This window comes from Theropithecus gelada, chromosome 19, assembly GCF_003255815.1.
Source record: "Theropithecus gelada isolate Dixy chromosome 19, Tgel_1.0, whole genome shotgun sequence".
In the NCBI taxonomy this organism is placed as follows: Eukaryota; Metazoa; Chordata; class Mammalia; order Primates; family Cercopithecidae; genus Theropithecus; species Theropithecus gelada.
Genome location: NC_037687.1, coordinates 43,401,804 through 43,408,115, shown reverse-complemented (window position 1 = coordinate 43,408,115; position 6,312 = coordinate 43,401,804). Strand labels below are relative to the sequence as shown.

Genomic DNA, 6,312 nt, shown 5'->3' with positions numbered 1-6,312 from the left:
AAAAAAAAAAAAAAAAAAAAAAAAAAAAAAAAAAAAAAAAAAAAAGCAGGAGGTGACACAGCATTGGACTATGATGGCTGGAGGTAGGAAGACAATGGAAAACAAGAGTAAGGAAGTAAAATTCAATTCTGAGGAATATAACAATGGAAGGAGAAAGAATGACAGAAAGTTAAAACGTAAAGAATCTACTTGCTAGTTTTCAAAATTTTTTAAATTGATACATAATAGTTGTACACAGAAAGATTACATTTTAAAGAAAAGAGCTTACATGCTAGTTTTTGAAAGCTAACAGATCTATGAAGGACTGAATGCTTAAGGAAATGCATCTAGGCATACAGGGAAAAGTGAAAAATGGAGAATGTTAGTGAAAGGAAGAAAAGTGAAATTGAGGCTGTGAAAAATCGTAAATGTGAGACTGCAAATGATGTAGAGTGACTGGCATCCAGAACAGAGCAATCAGTCCTCTAGAATCTGATAAAAGGGATGCATAGATTCAGGAAGACGGTCTGGAAATGTCATTTAGGTATCTAAAGAACTCCCAGCAACAGTCACTCTAAAAGGCTAGTACGAAAATCTCAAAACAACAACAACAACAAAAACAAAAACCCACAACAACTCAGAGGCTGCGGCTACAAACTCTCACTGAATAACTGCAGTAAGTCTTTATCCCATTCATACCTACCAGCTTCTTGCTTACTCACACAGAGAACCTTCTTCACATTTCTTTCTCAATCATCTGTTGCTGTTCTTCTTTTAAGTGTTGACTTTAAACTTGTGAGAAGAAAAATGACACTGGACTTGGATGTTATAGTTGGGGAACAAAGCAGCATCTCAAAATTCAGGCAGAGCCCTTAGAACTCTAAGAGGTTTTGCAGCTCCTGAGGATGTACAAGGAAGCAAGCCTGTGAAAAAGAACAAAGTAATGATGAGTCTTTGGCTTTGACCTACATGCGAGCAAACAGGAAAAGAGTATTTGTACATAGCATCTCAGCCCAGATCCATAATGCCATTCAAAAGCTCTACACATTTCAATGGCCGGGCATGGAAGCTCACGTCTGTAATCTCAGCACTTTGGGAGGCCGAGGTGGGCAGATCACTTGAGGTCAGGAGTTCAAGACCTGCCTGGCCAACACGGTGAAACCCCATCTCTACTAAAAATACAAAAATTAGCCAGGCGGGGTGGTGGGCACCTGTAATCCTGGCTACTCAGGAGGCTGAGGCAGGAGAATCACTTGAAGCCAGGAGACAGAGGTTGCAATGAGCCAAGATCATGCCACTGTACTCCAGCCTAGGCGACAGTGGGAGACTCTGTCTCAAGGAAGAAAAAAAAAAAAGCTCTAAACATTTCAAAAATGAGAAACAGAAGGGACTTTATTCTCAGAATTTAGGTTACACAGAGAAACTATGAGAGACTAAGATGCCAAAGTTATCCACATCACAACCTGTACAGGTTCCTTTGAGCAGGTGTCACTTGTGACCTTGCTCCTGACTGAAGTCACATTTTTGAATATAATTTTTCCCCATAACACTTTTCTCATAAATATGAAGTAACTAACCTTGAGTGATATGGAAAAAATATAAGAAATTATTCTGATGGTATTTATAAGTCAGAGCTCTAAAAAATTTAGAGGACTAATATTTTATTTAGATTAACTAGAAGTTAAATATGTAAGTATCCTACAATAATAGTCTTCCCTTGATATCACACGGCATTGGTTCCAGGATCACTGTGGATACCAAAATCTGCAGATGCTCAAGTCCCTTATACTTTAAATATAAAGCCAGGCATGGTGGCTCATCCCTATAATCCCAGCACTTTGGGAGGCTGAGGCAGGTGGACCACCTGAGGTCAGGAGTTCGAGACCAGGCTGGCCAAGATGGTGAAACCCCGTCTCTACTAAAAATTAAAAAATTAGCTAGGCATGGTGGTAAAAAAAAATTACCTGTACCCCAGCTACTTGGGAGCCTGAAGCAGGAGAATCACTTGAACCCAGGAGACGGAGGTTGCAGTGAGCCAAGATTGCACCACCGCACTCCAGCGTGGGTGACAGAATGAGACTCCATCTCAAAAAAATAAAAATAAAGTATATGGAAGTATATTTACATATAACCTATGCACATCCTCCCATATACTTTAAAATTATCTCCAAATTACTTATCATACCTAATACAACGTAAATGCCTGGTAAATAGTTGTTGTACTATATTGTTCAGGGAATCATGACAAGAAAAAAAATCTGTACATGTGCAGTACAGACACAACCATCGCAAGCTTAACAACAGTTATGATTCATGTTTGTTGAATCCATGGAAGCAGAACCTACAGATACAGAGGGCTGACTGTATGCTCATTCACTGATTCAGCAAACATATACATTTATGATTATGTGTGCTGAGAAACCTAGGTTTACAATTTGTAATGGGATATAACAAATGAAAGGAGAAAACTTACTCAGAAGCCTTCTCTAAGATGGGAGAGACTTAGAACCTGGCTAGCCCGTGCTATGAATTGCTGAAACAGGTACAGAGGGGAAATAGATGGAGGCAGACTGCAGGAAGAAGGAGCTATCAGTATCACACTTCAGACATAAAGAGCTTGAAGTTCCGGTGCAACTTCCAGATGGACTGTACATTGGGGAATTAGATAATATGGATCAGGAGCTCAGGACAAGCCTCCAGTAGAAACAGATATTTATTAGTCACTGCATTAGATGAAGCCATGGCAGCGTAATATTGTTGCTGATAGGAGTACTTAGAGGTGAAAAGATGATCAAGGCCAGAAACTTAGAAACACCAATAGTTAGAGGAAAAGCAGAAACTAAGTCGTCTTCTTTGTATCTTTTACTTTTTCTGTGTATTTCAAAACTATTAACACTGTTACTTTTTTATTTTATTGAAAAATATGTTAAGAATAAGTGTGACAAGATACTTTAAGATAGAATACTTCTATCTTTATATATAGAAGAAAAAAATTTCCCCTATATTTACAAAAGGCTGGGGAAACCCTGATTAAATTAGGAGTCAGATTGCTGCCCTCATTGACGAACTAGGGAGTTTCTTGACCTCTGCACTAAAGGCAGGACAAGTAGCTTCCCAATTCTGTGCTGTCTGCACTAGTGGAAACTAGTGAGGATATTCCTTAGAAACTCTTAAAGATATTCCTTAGTTCAGGGTCTCTCTAAGCAACTGCACCAAAGTTTCTCCAAAGTATCAAGAAAAGTCAATGCCTACTGGGTGTACAGGCATCCAGTAACAAGTTTTTCGGCAATCTTTCCTCTTTAAAAAAAAATGGAAAGGTAATGCTGATTTTGTTTTCTACTCCACAATAGGTCTGCTTTTATATAAAAATCACGTTTAAAAGTACTTATCCGCTCAATTCCTTAGCCTTTTCCCTTTCCTATTTTCCAGAAAACGCATCTGTATTATTTTAGAAATGAGAAAAGTGAGGCTTAGAGGTTACTACCTCACAAAGCCATCTGTCCATCCTCACAAACTTAGAACCAGTTTCTCACTAACTCTGCAACCCTCAACACTCCCTCACACCCTCGGTCACCCACCCGTGAACCCACCCGTTTCCTACTGTACTCCTGCCCCCAGCCACACAAGCTCTGATCACCGCACATCACAGAATGCGATTCCTCCCCTCCACACTCCCCAGTCCCGTCGCAGGCACTGCAAATCCTCCCCTCCAGCGTGCCTGGCCCGTTTCAGTGTCCAGAAACCCATGTCCCACAGAGCCGAAACCAACTCACCGGCAGACAAAGACCACCATGGCGAGTCGGAGGGTCCGCGCCTGCGCACTCCTTCGGCGGGCAGCGCTCCCAGAGGTCTCCTGGGCTGGGCCAGGCCCAGGCTCAGAACCGGACGGAAGCTACAGATCTTGGCCCGTCCTCCGTGCTACTCTTTTGAGGGTAGACTACATTTCCCAGAAGGTTCAGCGGTTTGAGTCTGCTTTTCGCGCGAACTTTCTTTCCTCCGCTGGAGCTGTGGGACTGTCTCCCTGGCCGGCGCGGGGTGTAAGGCCGAGTCTTAGTTTACTCCATCCCTGGGACTGGGTAGTGGTGTGCCACAGGTGTAAGATCAGCTTAAACGCGCTGTACTGACTTCATGTAAGAGCCACGGTGCGATACTAAGCCAGGACCCCCAGGAGACTCTCAGACACGGTTCGGGAATGAGGGTAATCCCTTTGGCTAGGCTCAAGCCGAGCGCCATTTTGCCCATCGTGGGCGTGGCGCTGAACTACATTTCCCAGAAGGCGCCGCGCTCTCGGTCCTTCCCCTCGAGACTCCCGCGACTCCGTGGAGAGGTGCGAGCGACCCAGGTGCTGGGCTCTGAGCGGGTCGGCTCGGAGACTACATGATCCGGGGGAGGTTGGAGGTGAAGCGTCTAGAATCCGGTGCGGGGGTTGAGACTGAGTATTAAGTCTGTTCAGGCGGAACGGGCCGAGGAAGGGCGGTTGTGAAATTGTGATTTTGTGATTGTATGTCCTAGCACAGGATGTGTGTGATTGTGACTGTGTGTGACACCTTGTGTACGGATGTGGGGAGGACTCTGTGGGTGTCCCGTGACTCCCTGGATTAGGACTGTTAATGTGTGACTGTGTAACGCTGTGTGAGGGTGTGGGTTAGCTGTGATTGTGCGCCCGCGGTGGGTGTGTGATTGTGACTCTGTGACCATATGTTCGTCTGTGTGCAGATATAGGGGGCTTCGTACTTGTGTAGTTGTGACTCTGTCCTTGTGTGGGAATATGGAGGGTGGGTGCTTGTGACTTTGTATCCAGTGGTGGGTGTGTGACTGTCAAGCACTGTGTGCGCGTGGAGTTGAGACTGTGTTTGTGTGTCTTTGACCAAATGTCACACATAGTCATATATGACAGCAGAAGACACCTCGGTTCCGTGATAGTAAAGGGGATTTTTCTATGACACTGAGTTTGAGTTGGAAGCCCCAGTTTCCTCTGATAGCCCTCCATGGCGGGGGAGGGGAACGCAGAGTGAGCTCTGGCGTTGTCATTTGGGCACCAGGGGAGGTGTATTGTCTTTTCCCTTCTCATTTATGTCCTCCAAGAGAGGTTCCCCAGAGGAGAGGAAATAATGGTTGTGATATCTAAAAGCCATGTTTAAGGTGCCTGGAAGTTTTCTCTTTGTTCCTAAAATGCTTTGTTTTTCCAGGACATGATTTTTTTTTTTTTTTGAGACGGAGTCTCGCACTGTCGCCCGAACTGGTGTGCAGTGGGGCGATCTCGGCTCACTGCAACCTCTGCCTCCCAGGTTCAAGCGATTCTCCTTCCTCAACCTCCCGAGTAGCTAGGCTTACAGGTGCGGGTCACCACGCCCGGCTAATTTTTTTTTCTTTGTATTTTTAGTAGAGGCGGGGCTTCACTATGCTGGCCAGGCTAGTCTCGAACTCCTGACCTCGTGATCTGCCCGCTTCGGCCTCCCAAAGTGCTGGGATTACAGGCATGAGCCACGGTGCCCGGCTGATTTTTTTTTTTTTTTCCCCTTAGCAAATGCCTAAAAGGACTTATCAAGTAACCTGGAATCTGATGTTTCTCTTTGGAAATATCTTCCTAATTTTATCTTATTAATATAGCAAATGGTTCAGTTTATCATGTATGCCTAGTTTGGTTTTACCTATATACATATGTAGATATATATGCATATATATACAAATACACGTATTTGTATATGCACATATTGACATGTATCTAATGTTATAAGTGATATTTTAACTTCCTACATAATTGAAAGCTATTTAATAATATATTAAATTGTAGATACTGTTCATTGTTTTGCCACATATGTGGCTAACCCAATAACCATTCCCTTCTTTATCGCTATAAAAGTCTTGATCTTGTTTGTTTGCTCTGCTTAAAGAAAAACAGAAAACCAACAAAAAAAAACCCAAACTCTACATGTTCTAGCTTCTCCTGTTGACGTAAGTTAAAGTTCTTAGATTGGGCTTCTCAGACAGTTCTTTTCTTTTTTCTTTTTTTTGAGACGGAGTCTCCACTCAGTCACCCAGGTTGGAGTGCAAGTAGCATGATCTCGGCTCACTGCAACCTCTGTCTCCCAGGTTCAAGCAGTTCTCCCGCCTCAGGCTCCTGAGTAGTTGGGATTACAGGCGCCCGCCACCATGCCCGGCTAATTTTTGTATTTTTAGTAGCGACAAGGGTTCCACCATGTTGGCCAGGCTGGTCTCAAACTTCTGACCTCAGGTGATCCACCTGCATCAGCCTCCCAAAGTACTGGGGTTACAGGCATGAGCTACTGCGCCTGGCCCCTCAGGCAGTTCTTTAAAGGTGTGGGGATGGTG

The 6,312-nt window shown here is 43.9% G+C and overlaps 1 protein-coding gene across 4 annotated transcripts in view; it reads right to left on the bottom strand.

Annotated features, from left to right (window-relative positions):
* ZNF260 (zinc finger protein 260) overlaps positions 1-4,204 on the bottom strand; it is a 19,113-nt gene extending 14,909 nt beyond the window's left edge. Inside the window, exons 1-2 of one of the 4 annotated variants that reach the window (XM_025368373.1) lie at positions 3,753-4,204; positions 683-902 (exon numbers count right to left, since the gene is read on the bottom strand). The gene's annotated coding sequence lies outside the window, so the exon portion shown is untranslated. Of the gene's footprint in view, positions 1-678; positions 903-3,752 lie in introns of all 4 variants that reach the window. The other 3 variants (XM_025368374.1, XM_025368375.1, XM_025368376.1) reach the window with 3 other exon arrangements.
* Between the last annotated feature and the right edge of the window lie 2,108 nt (positions 4,205-6,312).